General features: G+C 43.0%; 1 non-coding gene across 1 annotated transcript; it reads left to right on the plus strand.

The window, feature by feature from the left end:
* Window positions 1-6,362: 6,362 nt before the first annotated feature.
* Window positions 6,363-6,444, plus strand: Trnas-uga (transfer RNA serine (anticodon UGA)). Its single transcript has one exon. It is a non-coding gene; the product is annotated as a tRNA-Ser (tRNA).
* The last annotated feature ends 10,161 nt before the right edge of the window (window positions 6,445-16,605 follow it).

The following is a 16,605-nucleotide window of genomic DNA, read 5'->3' on the forward strand; positions in this document are numbered from 1 at the left end:
CATCAAAACCCACCATCTAACCAATTAGATTGTCCTACAATTTACTACAGTGTCACATGCAGCTTAACATACAGTAGTGTTTCTTAATTCTGATGAGCAAGCTACCTTCTACATCTACATCTACATGTCTACTCTGCAATTCACATATAAGTGCCTGGCAGAGGGTTCATCGAACCACAATCATACTATCTCTCTACCATTCCACTCCCGAACAGCGCGCGGGAAAAACGAACACCTAAACCTTTCTGTTCGAGCTCTGATTTCTCTTATTTTATTTTGATGATCATTCCTACCGATGAAGGTTGGGTTCAACAAAATATTTTCGCATTCGGCAGAGAAAGTTGGTGACTGAAATTTCGTAAATAGATCTCGCCGCGACGAAAAACGTCTTTGCCTTAATGACTTCCATCCTAACTCGCGTATCATATCTGCCACACTCTCTCCCCTATTACGTGATAATACAAAACGAGCTGCCCTTTTATGCACCCTTTCGATGTCCTCCGTCAATCCCATCTGGTAAGGATCCCACACCGCGCAGCAATATTCTAACAGAGGACGAACGAGTGTAGTGTAAGCTGTCTCTTTAGTGGACTTGTTGCATCTTCTAAGTGTCCTGCCAATGAAACGCAGCCTTTGGCTCGCCTTCCCCACAATATTATCTATGTGGTCTTTCCAACTGAAGTTGTTCGTAATTTTAACACCCAGGTACTTAGTTGAATTGACAGCCTTGAGCATTGTACTATTTATCGAGTAATCGAATTCCAACGGATTTCTTTTGGAACTCATGTGGATCACCTCACACTTTTCGTTATTTAGCGTCAACTGCCACCTGCCACACCATACAGCAATCTTTTCTAAATCGCTTTGCAACTGATACTGGTCTTCGGATGACCTTACTATACGGTAAATTACAGCATCATCTGCGAACAACCTAAGAGAACTGCTCAGATTGTCACCCAGGTCATTTATATAGATCAGGAACAGCAGATGTCCCAGGACGCTTCCCTGGTGAACATCTGATATCACTTCAGTTTTACTCGGTGATTTGCCGTCTATTACTACGAACTGCGGCCTTCCTGACAGGAAATCACGAATCCAGTCGCACAACTGAGACGATACCCCATAGGCCCGCAGCTTGATTAGAAGTCGCTTGTGAGGAACGGTGTCAAAAGCTTTCCGGAAATCTAGAAATACGGAATCAACTTGAGATCCCCTGTCGATAGCGGCCATTACTTCGTGCGAATAAAGAGCTAGCTGCGTTGCACAAGAACGATGTTTTCTGAAACCATGCTGATTACGTGTCAATAGATCGTTCCCTTCGAGGTGATTCATAATGTTAGCTCTACTGGGAACTACAAGTTATTCCTACTATTCTACTGCACTACGTTACTGTAGTGTTACAGGTGTGCCAGCAGAAATGTAAACGTACTTTTGTGGCTGTACCCACCGAGCTAACGCCAGTGGGCATGCCGCTGGCACTGGCCTGGCCCTAGAAACTGTAGTATCGCTGCAGAATTGCTGCGGATTAATTAGTTTCAAGAACGTTATTGTAAAATTCTCCTTGTATGATAAAGTTAACTGCAGCTGAAAAAGTTACTTTATAAATTGAATCGCGGCTTTGATCGTGTGTCTCAGTTATCGCTCAGTATGTCTTTGTCAGTCGCCGTTTTACGTTAGTTTTGGGTCAGTCTTTGTAATTGTGTCTGTCTTGCTCGCGAATATGATAAAATGAAAAAAATAAAAAATTAGCACATCATTTTCAGTTCATAGTCGAAACGAACCTGGATCTGATAACCGGGGACCAAGATGAATATACATGTTCATTTAAAGACGTGTATGGCTCAAATGGCTCTGAGCACTACGGGACTTAACATCTGAGGTCATCAGTCACCAGAACTTAGAACTACTTAAACGTAACTAACCTAAGGACATCACACACATCCATGTCCGAGGCAGGATTCGAACCTGCGACCGTAGCGGTAGCGCGGTCCCAGAGTGAAGCGCCTAGAACCGCTCGGCCACAGCGGCCGGCTTTAAAGACGTGTAAAAATTCTATGTCTCTTGAACATTGCTATCACTGGCATGTGGTATTACAATATGGTTTATGCACACTCAAACTCACCTGCTGAAACATTTCCGTAAATTTATTCGGTTTTGGATACGTTATTGTTAGGTTGGAAATGTTATAATCACACCATCAACAAGAAGATTATTTATGGATGAACTCATTTTTAACATGGTACCTATGAACTATTTTGGTGGAAGAAAAGGAAAGGTGTTTCTAATGTGGGTTGCGAATGAAGCAAAAGTTACGTTGTTTTTGGGCGAACATGGAATATCTTGATTTAATTTCCCTTCGACAATGATGGCAGTAGAGACGATGCACAAACCGATTGGACGAGAACATGAAGAAACTATCCCAAAATTTGCCTCGAGCGATTCTGGGGAAAAATCACACTGAAAGCCTAAAAGTAGATAGTTGGATAGGGGTTTGAACCTTCCTTCTCCCGAATGCGAGTGCTGATTCTTAACCACTGAATCACGTTGCTCGTTATAGTTTTCTAGTTTTACATTTAAGCTAATGGTTGAATACACAGTAAAATGCAAACATGGCTACAGATGGCAGCAGAATGCCGAAAGGTACAGAGGGGAAGAGAATCCAGTCGACACAGAGAGTATTGTAGTAAGACAGTTGCAAAATAATTGGAGAAGGAGCCACCACACATTCATCGCATTTTGTTTAGGGAAATCACGAGATATCCAAGTCACAGTGGTTGGACGGAAACTTAACTCCTGGAATCTATTCCTGAATTCCAACTCTTATATCTTGAAGCTAGATCGATGCCCTTCCTCTCCCCTTTCCCCCCCCCCCCTTTCCTCTAGGGCTCCCTCTCTCTTCTATCTCACCATCCTTTCTTCCACCCACCCTCCCCTCTCCCATTTTTCCCACTTCCTCCCCCCCTCCCCGGGCTTCCACTCCTAACCCTACCCTCTCCCCTCCCAGCTCCCTTCCTTTCTCCCACAGGCTTCTTACCCCCCTCCCTCCACCCCCCCCCCCCCCCACCGCTGCCCGTCACTTACACTCGGTGACAGGATTCCCCTCCCATCTCATCAAGTGTGTTCAGTGTTTTCTGTGTCAAATATCGTCACCAGTGCTTAGTGCAACGGTGTTTTCTTCATTTCTGTGCAACAGTGTTATCTTCGATGTGCTCCTTCGTTCGAGTGTAAAACTGATTACCTTCGTTTGTGTGCACTGCCGACCTTGTTTCTGAAACCAGTGCCTTCCTACGATGCCTTCGTTACTATTCTTCTGTGTATCTTCTGTTTTTACCATTCATGTATTTCTGTTTCTAGGTCTCCATGTTCCCTATATGTTTTTTCCGTTGGCCGAAGAGCGGCATCTGTACGCTGCTGCTGGCCCACCTTTGTATAAAGGGAAAATACAATAAAGGAAGAAAAAAACTAGATCGAAACTCTATGGTACGTGCTTCCAATGACAACGCCATTATGCAGCTCAAATAAAATCAGTTTACTTTCTTATCGATAGATCTTGTTAAGCAATAAAAGCACAGTACCAAAGGCAGTATACTTTTGTCAAAAATTAGAATTGATTGGTACATCTCTTTCGAGTTTCTGATTTAGATACCATTGTCAAGTTACGCATAGATACAGTTAAATGGAACAATATTAGTAAAAAGTGGTGTTATCCGCGACATTGTAACGCTATACATAAATCGTCGAACATGCAATGGGTTTTTACTACAGGACCCGACACCGTGCACTTTTTCAGCATCTACTGTCCTCAAGACACGACTCTGCGGTTGGCGTGACCACGAGGTTAAAGTTATCTATGTGGCATTACTGTCAAATGTATTTCACTAGCGTTCCAGTGAATAGCATTCTTACAAGACACCAACAATATTGTTTGTGACCATCCACTACAGAGAACAGTGGTATTTACCATGCATAAAGCCAGTCGGAAATCGTTTGTCTTTGGAATAGCAGAGATTCCTCTTTTTTTATATGGTAGTTTGTGGCGACTAGAACAACAACCTCGTTTCTGTCGCCAGCACGATTTACACCGTCGTTTTGTAAGTGGGCAACCGTCTTGCATAGCTGAGGGAGACTGGAATGGCCTTCTTTGCTTACCAGCGTGCAACGAGGCCAAAGTTACCACAAAACGTAGCGACGCGGCGCTAGCATTTTCCGCGTCATTTGCTCGATGCCGTCAACGCCGATAAATTTCTTCTGATGGGTTAACGTCGTATCGGATATTCTGCCTCAGAAATAAAATAACGGTTGTTGTAGGTTTGAATTTTACACGTAGATTTGAAATGCTGTGCTACTACTACGGTAAACGTGAGATGCGGGCTGTATTGTTCTTTAATAAGTTGTAAGTAGCCACCAGACTATATGAATCGCTTTCAAATAATAAAGTTTCCTGCAGATGTTGCCCAAATATCAGCCGTGTTACATTATACTCAATGCTTCCAGATGGAAAATGTACAGTAGATTGCCAAATTTAAATGCCAGAAATAAAAGAAGTGAAGTGAACCTTTCACATTTTTCGCAGGTGTTTATAGAAATGAATCGGCTAGAAAAGAAGTTTAGGGTGGAAGTTGATTCGTCAGCACGATGAAGTAAGATTATCACAATTCCTTCACATTTTTAATAAAGAGAGAGTACAATTTTCCCTTACGGTTGTTAGTGAAGCAGGAGGAGATTGTTGAAAAAGAGATGTTTAAAATTCTTGCCCAGTCGGTTAGCGTGTGCGACAACTGCCTACATCACGTGTGTTGTGAAAAAAAGTGCGAAATGATCACTGATGCAACACTCTGCAGTCTCGAAATGACAAGAAAACTTCCAAATAAGTAAAGATACATTCCTAAACATGAAACAGAATTAGCGAATTGTTTGTCAGCAGGCATTAGGTACGAGAGGCTTTGAAATTAAAAGACGGAGTGTGCTTAGCACTTTACAAATCAACCTACTGTGCAAGTATGGGGTTTTTAGAAAATCTGCTTAATTTTGCTAATTTAGTAAAGATGTCTGCATTTCTGTAAAATGTAAAATGTTCTGCTTTTCAACGAAACAAAGAAAAGTAACAATGTGCTGGTCAGTCAAATACTTATTTTTTGCTTCACAACACACAAAATCGCTTCGCCTAGATTCACCAACATTTAAAAACGCAGGTACCAACCTGACGAACCGATCACGTTTCAGATGTGGCAAGTAGAGCGTTTACACGTAATGAATGTCGACTGTGAGCTGAGGTCCTGCAGTCCAATTCACGTTTGCAGAATATGTATGGTATTTATGTTATCGGCAAATCTGTTTTCCGAACGTCAGATTTGCTATCTCATAAAAACGTACAAAAAGAGTACGCTCGATCTATAACGTCTTTCCAGGCATTTCTCCTCTGCGAGGCTGAAACGACACAAAGAACAGACTTAAGACTGTTGGCTGGGCCGTCGAGTCTCTCACCGTTTCTACGGTTGTCTCTATTTCCTGAGTCCTCCTCAAGCTTTTTTTTTTTTATCTTCTTCGTCTATGATGTTTCACATACTGTAAATCAGTGACGAATGTAAAATGGATTGGGAGTTCTAAGAACCTTGTTGTCTACAACATACTCATCTCTAAAAGCCGGCTGGAGTGGCCGTGCGGTTCTAGGCGCCGCAGTCTGGAACCCAGCGACCGCTACGGTCGCAGGTTGAATCCTGCCTCGGGCATGGATGTGTGTGATGTCCTTAGGTTAGTTAGGTTTAATTAGTTCTAAGTTCTACGGGACTGATGACCTCAGAAGTTAAGTCGCATAGTGCTCAGAGCCATTTGAACCATTTGAACCATCTCTAAAAGTCGTTTCTCTTGGCGGGACATCTAGAACCGTTTCTCATCATCAATGATAAAATCCGCTACAGCTGTAGAAATTATTTATTTCTAAAAAGCAAAGTACAATCCCGTTTCAGTATATTATGTCCCATCTTCAGGTGCATATTAAGACGTAAGTCCACCAAGGATGCATAACTAAGCTTAAAATATGCAAAAATATTGTACCACAAATGCAAAATTTTTAGCTATTTTAACCTATTCGAACCTCAGTTATGCATCCTTTGGGGATCCACGTTCTAATATGCACCTGAAGATAGACACATGTGCTGAAACTGGTTTATGCTTTCCTTTTTAAAAGTAAATAACTTTACAGCTGTAGCAGATATTATCATTCATGACATTTCAAATTACCAATTGCCCTGACCATTTAGCCTACAAACAAAGTGATCTCCCGTCACTAACTATCGACACCTCGGTAACAGCAGAACGCAGAGTGTCCTTGTAAGCGATTGCGTAGTTCTTCCGCTGTGTCGGCTGCGGTGTCCGAGCGGTTAAGGAGTTGGACTTGAAATCCAATGGGTTCTACCCGCACAGGTTCGAATCCTGTCCGCAGCGAACATTTTAATTCGCGTCTACATAAGCAAATATTGCGACATTATCAGATAGAAGATGTATGTGACAGACACTGAAACCAAGGAAATGGAAATGTCTTTACATCGTACACGTGTAGCCAGCGACTAAGGCACCCTGCCGTATGGGGGAGACCAAAACATTGCGATTAAAGAGGGTGCAGATTGTTGTGTTATTCATAGAAATAATAAGTAACATTTTTCTCAAAAATTTACGTTATGTTACCTACAGATGCAGAAACAGAAGGGAAATGCGCTGTTACTTTCTACGGATAAATATTTTAGCTAAACTAACACTTTTGGTTTAAATATGGGTTGTAAGTTTCAGTGGCTATACTCACCGACTTCAAACTTTTATTCCGAAGCACAGCGCAAGGAAAAACTTGGGGATCGAGACACTGCGGAAATAATACCGGGAACCAACAAAATATAGCAAAATATGTTCACAGCGCTTCCGAGAAGCTGACATCAATGCATGCGCATCAGAGACGACGCAGCGCATTGCATTTTCCTATCATTCCGCTCATACATGCATGTCAGTAGTGCCATATGTTTCATAAATGATTATAATGTTTAAGTGCATGATACCTATTTACATGACTCAGTTTGATGACAGTATATTTCCCTGTGCTATTGCCACCCGGTTTCACAGTAGCAATCTGTGCCCTACGCACAGCGTGACAATTATTGAGCTATACGTAAAAACGTAAATTAGTTACAAACTACGGCGTGCACACACTGCATCCAACATCTAAACATCACTACAGATATTCAGATTTAGGTTATGACATGTTCGAAATGCCTGCCGTCATTGGCGATGATGTGGCGCAGACGAATAGCGAAATTTTGCATGACCCGCTGAAGTGTCGGAACATAGATGCTGTCGATGACCTCCTGAATGGCTGTTTTCAGCTTAGCAGTGGTTTTTAGGATATTGCTGTACACCTTATATTTAATATAGCCCCACAAAAAGGAGTCGCATGTGTTCAGATCCGGAGAATATGGCAGCCAACCGAGGCCCATGCCAGCGACCTCTGGGTACCTCAGAGCCAGAGTGCGGTCCCCAAAGTGCTCCTTCAGGACATCAATCACTCTACTGGTTGGATGGGATCGAGCTCAGTCTTGCATGTACCACATCTTGTCGAAATCAGGTTCACTTAGGACAATGGGGATGAAATCATCTTCCAAAACTTTCACGTACCGTTCGGTAGTCACCGTGCCATCAAGGAATATCGCACAGATTATTCCGTGACTGGACATTGCACACCACACAGTCACCCGTTGAGATGGAGAGACTTCTCGATCGCAAAATGCGGATTCTCAGTCCCCCAAACGCGCAAATTTTGCTTATTGACGAACCGATCCAAATGAAAGTGAGCTTCGTCGCTAAACCAAACCATATTCACATACTAATTCCCATCATGCTTCGCGGCCAACCGTGCAGTTTGAACGTCCTAACGCAAACCGTTCAGAAGTTAGGACGATATACTTCACTAATTGTCAGCCTGTATCTTTCACTTCAATGTTTACGTTTGAGGCAATCCAGTTAGTGAATAACATGATCAGGAAGGAATCATTCATTTGGAATGTTCAACATACGGATTCTTTATCTGATGCATATATGATTCTTGTGTTCTGTGCCAGTCACTGCGTTGTGAAGTTTTGTGCTTCTTGGGAAAACGGTGTACACTGACATTTTCTGCAATATATATGTTTACAAAAAAATTGATAAGATGCATTTTTGAAAAGTGATTTATAAAGGCTGTTGCGAATAGATCGTATGTACTCTGTTCTACAGTGTATATGTGAAGCTGTCATTCTGTAATTGTTTATGCGATGCACATTGTGATGGGATGACTAGTGATCGCACGCTCCTTTTATAACAATATAATTGGTTTGATTTAATTTTATTTCATTTAAGAGTGCATTTTGCCTGTATTTGCTAATGCTTTCAGAAAACGCCTGACAGTGCTAAATTCTACTAGCATCCTGTTATCAGGCTGAAAAAATATTAGCTGGTTCTAGATTTGTTGCTCAAAAGGGTTACACGAAGCAGTTATGTGTATTGTATTAACAAATGGTAGTTTAGAATAAATTTACAACTGCTGCTTTAGTTACCATACCATCCGAGGAAGCTTAGTTAACAAATATTGTCCTATGCATCCCTGGCAGCTGCAAATAATCAACGTACATGCAGCAGTTGGAAGAGATTTAAATGCCTTACTCTACTGAGGAATGCGTCTTCAGTGGACTGGTCTCCACGTGAACCACTCAACTGCTCCTACAAGATTGTTGTTACACAGATGTCTTCTGACTGTCTTATAAATAACACAATCCCACTCTATTCAAAAATCATTGCAGTTCCAAGACATAGAACGTGAGAATAGCCTGTTAAATATATGCTATCTTTTTGAGTAAGTGTTGTTACGTTGCAGGTTCCAAATTAACATTATTTTGCAGAAACTTTGAGAGGAAATCATCTTACGTGCGATAAGAGATGAAGAGATGGATGAGCAGACGCCAAGTTCCCAATAAAATATTATGTTTTACACTACAACAACAAGAGCAACGAGTTCCAACCTTTTCCTCCTGTGAATTTCTTAGGTAGAATAAATTTGTATAGCAGGGGCTTATACCTTATCTGCTAGCAGTGTTTAAGATTCGTGTGTAGAGGAGGGGAGTTAAATGGGATTAGGTTTTTATTTGTTTGTAGTGGCAATAGAATGGCAGTGGTGCTATAAGGGCTAGAATGCTAGACTCCAGTCGTAAAGGTCCTGGGTTCATTTTCGGATATGAGCCAGGAATTTCCTCATTGCAGTCCCTCAGCCGCAGGTCCACCAAGCCTGCTATCAAACTGAGTATCGTGGATGTTCCCAGGGGTAAAAGGCGGCTCACCTCCCCCTCCTAGTCCACACTCTACCTGCAGTCAAACCAGAAGCCTCTTCACAGATTGAGAACCACAGACTTTATCTTTTACTGGCTACACGGTTCATTGGGGTCAGGGAGAGTAAGTGTATGGAGAATATTTACGAATCTATGAATCACAGAGTAGGGATTGACCACCACTGCTCCAAAAAGTAAATATAATTTATGGGCTCCGAATATTTGTGGCATGTGTTGATTCTTCTGTAATTTCATGAAACTGTTTTTTAGTGCCGCCAAAAGATGTTCCCCTCAATCCAATCACACTGCATGATGGCTCTATTTTTCCTATCAAAAGATAGTTGAACACTGTGTGCGAAATAAACATGCAATACTGGGAGAAAACCAAGCTTCTTCAGCAAGCAACCCATCACCTCAAGAAGCGAAATGCTGCACTGAATAATGTTTTAAACGCCTTGCAGAAAAAAGGTATGTAGATGAAGAGTGTATTTCAGTGTTTAAGAGTGTGTGACAGTCCCATGTCACTAAGCGACGCTGTTTCATTTTATGCCACTGTTTAATTGAGGTTACTGGACATGTGGTCTTGGGAGGAAAGCTTTGTATTTTTCATGCTGGGACGTCCATTCCTGGTGTGGTCTCGGGGTCCTATTGTCAGGAGAAGGCAGTCAGTGAATCTCATTTGGAGAGGCGAGCCTCCTCAGGGAAACAGTTTTCGCAGAATGGGGCTGTGGGCAGAGACGACGCACTCCTTAGCTGAGGTCAGAGGACACAGTGGGACACTGCCGTCCTCAGAGAACAATTGAGTATGCCTTTCTTGCACTATCATGAAAGGCTGAGACACCTTGGCGCCGGGGAACAATGTTTCGGTTGCTGTTTGTATTCCGGCAGCCGCTTTGCTGTTTTTGGGGAAATGTAAGTTTCGCAATCTGTGATAGTGCATCCATACTCTGAGCAGCTCACTACTTACTTGTTCTGGCAGGTAGCTTTACTTACTTATTTGATTATAAGCTCTGTTTATGTCTCATTTACTTTGAATGTGCGAGTTGCCCAGACAATGGTATCTTGTCGAATTTTCTTCATGCAGTATTCCATATAATTGGTATTTCTCATCTACATCTACATTTATACTCCGCAAGCCACCCAACGGTGTGTGGCGGAGGGCACTTTACGTGCCACTGTCATTACCTCCATTTCCTGTTCCAGTCGCGTATGGTTCGCGGGAAGAACGACTGCCGGAAAGCCTCCGTGCGCGCTCGAATCTCTCTAATTTTACATCCGTGATCTCCTCGGGAGGTGTAAGTAGGCGGAAGCAATATATTCGATACCTCGTCCAGAAACGCACGCCCTCGAAACCTGGACAGCAAGCTACATCGCGATGCAGAGCGCCTCTCTTGCAGAGTCTGCCACTTGAGTTTGCTAAACATCTCCGTAGCGCTATCACGCTTACCAAATAACCCTGTGACGAAACGCGCCGCTCTTCTTTGGATCTTCTCTATCTCCTCTGTCAACCCGACCTGGTACGGATCCCACACTGACAAGCAATACTCAGGTATAGGTCGAACGAGTATTTTGTAAGCCACCTCCTTTGTTGATGGACTACATTTTCTAAGGACTCTCCCAATTAATCTCAACCTGACACCCGCCTTACAAACAATTAATTTTATATGATCATTCCACTTCAAATCGTTCCGCACGCATACTTCCAGATATTTTACAGAAGTAACTGCTACCAGTGTTTGTTCCGCTATCATATAATCATACAATAAAGGATCCTTCTTCCAATGTATTCGCAATACATTACATTTGTCTATGTTAAGGGTCAGTTGCCACTCCCTGCAGCAAGTGCCTATCCGCTGCAGATCTTCCTGCATTTCGCTGCAATTTTCTAATGCTGCAACTTCTCTGTATACTACAGCATCTTCCGCGAAAAGCCGCATGTAACTTCCGACACTATCTCTCCACAGTGTTCATTTCAGTTAGTGTAGATTCTATCGAGATTTTGGAACTTTGAATTCTACCAATTGCTTATGAAGTATGTCCAACAATTAGAGGAAAAATAAATATCTGTTAAAATCAGACGTTATTAAAATTTCGAGATCCGTTAAATTGTCCTACAATCTTTCTCGCCTTGAAAGCTTCCATAGTCAGTTCTTTTCATACTTTTACCGGGATTAGAGTCAGCGATTTTGAGGCAACTTCATTTTGTCCACTATTTCAGGCCGTTTATGTTCCCTACACTGTTGTTAATGACTGCACTATTTTCGTCGTATCGGAAGCGACGCCGGTGTGTGTAAACAGTGGCCGTGAAATGTTTTCTAGAGCCGGAAATAGCAGATATTGGGGCGGCGGCAGGTGGCGACTGTCGGCCCATACGGGGAGCCGGCGGCTATACTTAGGCGCAATTAGGAACGCGCCTTTGGGCCCTTCCGCCCTTCGGCCCTTCCGCCCCGCGCCTCCTCCTATAAATATCGAAAAGCGCACAAAGTGCCCCGCACCGGTCGCGGCAGCCAGAGTTTACTCCGCCGACGTCTGACGCAGTGCAGACCAGCCGCCCCAAAGGGCAGACACCCAAACACCACCAGAAGCCCCAACTCTGCTCTGGTCCCCTCCCCTCGGACATTAAGTGCCAGTGGCATCGAGTTCCTGGCAGCCCTCACGATAGAGAGCGACTAGCACGAGCGTCAGCAGAAATTTATCCAAGAGGGAGCAAGATAATCCACTGCAATCGTGACGTGACAGAAAGGCCTCTCCACAGGTCTCAAAGCGCTCCAACAAATCAGATTAAATGGCCTTTCTTTGAATCTTGCGGTCCGCTGTGAGCATTCGTGGAACCCATCCTGAGCACTTCTTTGAATATCCGAGAGTCTCGATCATTGCAGACGCACTTCCAATGCTGACTGACAACTGTAGAGCCATCCACACGATTCAGCATATTTGGAGCAGTGGCTGCGACAGGACGTCCTGAGCGTGGCTGATCATGGTGGAGCTCTGTTTCTGCATTTCCTAGGGCTGTTACTTTCTTTACCCATCGCCCAGCTAGTACATTAATAGCCGGTGTAGCCGTCAGAATGATGAATGCAAGCATGCAAACCAAAATGCATTCTACAGGTACCGTATGTCAGTTTGAGGGATGAAGTTCCATGCCTGATGTATTTGGTCGGTCAATACAGGGACGGCTAATGCTGGTTGTGGATGCCGCTAGAATTGGCATTCGATGATGTCCCCCTGTATGCTCCATCGGAGATAGATATGGTGATCGGAGAGACCAAGGCAACATCTCGACATTGTGTAGAGCAGGGCTTCACAACATACGTGCTCGCGGAGCAAGCTGTGAGCAGCAAGGCGCGAGCACGGAGCAGCGCGAGCATGCTACCCCCACTACCGGACCAGAGCGGAGAGTGGGAAGAGTCACGTGGGGTACACAACAGCTGCCGCCAGTCGACGTAAATCCGCGGCCACCTGCAGGGATATAACTCACGAATTATTACTGCGACAAATGAAACAAATAAAGGAGAATGTAGACGTGCCACATAATTTTACTAGCTTAGTGTATGCCTCTACCATCTGTAGACACTGAAACTAAAGAATTCCACGAAAATCCTATATTTTCAACACTTTCTTCAACGAAACTTAAAATATCACCTCCGGTTGTAGTGTTCTTCATGGCTACTACATCGAGGAGCTCCTCCCTCACCTGAAGATCTCTATCAACACCTCTAATAAATATGGCAAGCTGCGCTGTTCCAGTGATATCAACACGTTCGTCCAGAGCTAGAGAATACGCCATAAAATCTTTACAGATATTTGCAAGCTGGCTCTGGACGTCGTCTGCCATGTCCTGTATGCGACGCATAATGGTCATGTTAGATAATGGCACAATCCGAAATTGTTCAACTTGAGATGGACACAAATGCTCCGCTGCAACTACCAAACATTCTTTTATTAAATCGCCATCAGTTAAGGGGCGCAGGGATTTTGCTAAAAGCAAAGCAATTTTGTAACCCACTCTGAGAGCTGCCTCAGTTGATTTTTCTTCGTCGTCCAGATCTTCTTCGGATAGCTTCCTTTTAAGTTTAATAACTTCCTGTGCACGGTCTGGTCAATCACATTGTCCACGTCCGTAGTCTTTCGCGTGTCATGACATATAATGTCGCTGCAAATTAAATTTCGTAAAAGAATTCAGCGTTTTGTGACATACTAAACATTTTGCAACACCATCTTTTTCTGTAAACAGATACAATTCCTCCCAATTGGGGTTGAACTGCGAAAGCATGGTTGGGGTTACACAACGGCGACTTCACATGATTCTTAACCAGCGAAGTGACTGTTAAGAGCTGATCGTAGTACTTTAAACGTTACACAGTCGGCGCGAATTCAATAGGCACGCTGCGGCCCTATTCAAACGTGCGCGCGCATTTCCCCTCCCTCCCCTCCCTCCCTACTCCGCGACCTTGCAGCTGCTCGCGAGCATGTGCCTGAGCAGACGCGAGTACTCGCGCTCAAAACCGGCCAGTTGTTAAGCCCTGGTGTAGAGCATGTTGGATTACAACAGCGATTTGTGGGTGAGCGTTATCCTGTTGGAAAACATCCCCTAGAATGCAGTTCATGAATGGCAGCACAACAGGTCGAATCACCAGATTGACGTACAAATCTGCAGTCGGGGTGGAATAACCGCAAGAATGCTGCTACTGTCAAACGAAATCGCACCCCAGACCACAACTCCAAGCTTGCCACTACTGAAATCACAAATGGCTGTGGTTTGGGGTCAGTGGAACGCACACTACAGGACGTCTGGCTCAGAACTGTCCTTGACGTGACCGACTTGTAACAGTTTGTTGTGTCACTGTGGTGCCAACTGCTGTTCAAATTGTTGCTGCAGATGCAGTACGATAAGGTGCAGTCATACGCCGAACGCGATATTCTTCCCTCTCCTTAGTACCACGCGGCCGTTCAGAACCCGCTCTTATCGCGATCGTACATTCGCGCGACCACCGCAGCCAGCAATCATGTGTAGTGGGTACATTGCTCCTAAGGCTTTCTGCAGTATCACAGAAAGAAAATCCCGCTTCTCGTACCCGTATAACGTGATGTGTTGATAACGGCGTCTTTGTCGCCTTAAGGGCGTTCTTCAGTAACTTCAACTCACCACGTCCAATCTCAAAGGTAACTAACTCTCACGATCGTTACAGCGCATGTATAAGGCAGACATGATCTGATCCCATACTGGCGTTACTAACGCCGCTCTTCTGCCTCTGGCGTGAAATTTGAACAGACATCATCTGTCAGATGTGGAAACACGCCTACCAACTTTTGCTTGTGTCGCAAAACTTCTTTTTGGCAGTGCAGTTCTTTTTTTGTCAGTGTTTATTACTTTAATACCGAAATGATAACCATATTTCTATATTATTAAAGTGAATATCAACGACACCATTTTGATTCAGCTATCTGAAATTACGTCCGTATTGCTAAATCCAGGGCATGCAACGAGATATTCACAAGAAATATTTTTATTCGTAGGCTATACCAATAAAGTTATGTTGTCACTGAAAATTAAACATCTGAAATAGAAAAAAAAAACCGATCGGAATAGTTGAGAACATCCTGTCGAATACCAACAGAAACAACCAGGGGAAATGGGAAATTAGTATTCGTAAAATTGGAGAATCGGAAATAAACCACAAAAAACCACAGTACTTTCTACCGTGCTCGACAATGCTAAATGTACAGTGTAGTGCGATTGCAGTCGTTGCTAGAAATTCGATAGTATTTCGTAACAAATCCAAAGTATATTCCTCCAGATTCCAGGAGGGGGCAAGTGTCACACATCAGACATGCTGAGATCAATGTAATGAATATTTTTGGCAGTTAAGAGAGTCCCCGAGCATTTACATTAGAAGATTCAGAATTTATAACTCCAGCTTTGTTGGCGACGTTGGTTTTATCTAAAGCTTTAGGCCCAACGCTTCTCTTGACGTCTGATGTTAGTTTTATATGGAATAACGAGAAAAACTTTAGGTTGTGTTTATTTCTGTCATTGGCAGCTCAAATAAAAACATACGAATCAATCAGACTGGCACGAATTCCAAGTTAGCACATCCGTGTTTCCACCGTAAGATTATTTAAAACGAAAATGCTATTTTAACTGACAATTCCCTCGGTTCATACAAAAAAACTTCATATTTGTAATAAAAGACACAGAAACGTGGATGTTCTACTGTATTCATTTATTTAGTTAACAGGTTTGCGGCTTGCAAGGCCACCATCAGACTACATCTGACTGCTGCAGGAAACATTTTCATTTATAAATTTTTCCTAATAATGAAGAAGATCCATTGTATTGAAGAAGAAAAATACACTCGTTTCCGACTTTATTTGGTACTTAGAAAGAAAACAAAACAATGATTTGGATAAAAACTGTTCGTTATTTCAAAACATTGTTTTCTGTGTATGTAAGTTTATATTTACTTCAACAAAAAAGTCTCGGTGTATCTGCAGTATTTGGATGACAGTTCTCCTTTTACTTTCCAAGATGCTGCTCCAGGCGGGTGTAAAATGAATGTGCGCAACGGAAGAGACAACACGAAAATGAAGATTTGGCCCTGTCTGACTACCCCCTGAAGCAGATCTTAGGATCTCTTAATTGTGATATTATTTCTTCCTTCTTGCTCTTTAACATATAAATTACAACCTAAACATAAATGAATGATTAAGGGAACTAGTAACTACTAAATGATAAACGTTGTTTCTGCTTATACATTTATAGTAGATTAAAAACCCCTTTATATTACAAATGCTATTTCCTAACTGATCAATTGCCAAATCCGCCCCTTTTTTATGGCTACACGATCTAATATAAATAACGCGAGATGACTGACATCATCGACGTACCAAACACTAGAAGACACTACTTTCAAAGATGATCTACAGTGGTGTGCAACCTCAGTGGAAATAAAACTTACGTGATCACGGCTGTTTAGCCTTGTAGCCCTAATAAGCCGAAGCAGTTAGTAGAATCACCGTATGTACTGCTTCCGGTGCGTCGGAGTGATGGTTCTCGTACACGTCTGCGACGATGGAAGAACTCCGGCCACAAAATAAACTCTTTCAAACCCTAGGACGGCAGAAGGCGGTCCTCTGACTAGTATAATCTAATACTTTCTTCTCCTCTCTGTGTTCTACAGACAAGAAACGCGAACTCCCAGCCACAAGGACGGAAATTCAGATAACGTTTCTACGTGAGTGTAAACAGAAGAAGTGCTCTCAA

Source organism: Schistocerca nitens, chromosome 5 (genome assembly GCF_023898315.1).
Source record: "Schistocerca nitens isolate TAMUIC-IGC-003100 chromosome 5, iqSchNite1.1, whole genome shotgun sequence".
NCBI lineage: Eukaryota > Metazoa > Arthropoda > Insecta > Orthoptera > Acrididae > Schistocerca > Schistocerca nitens.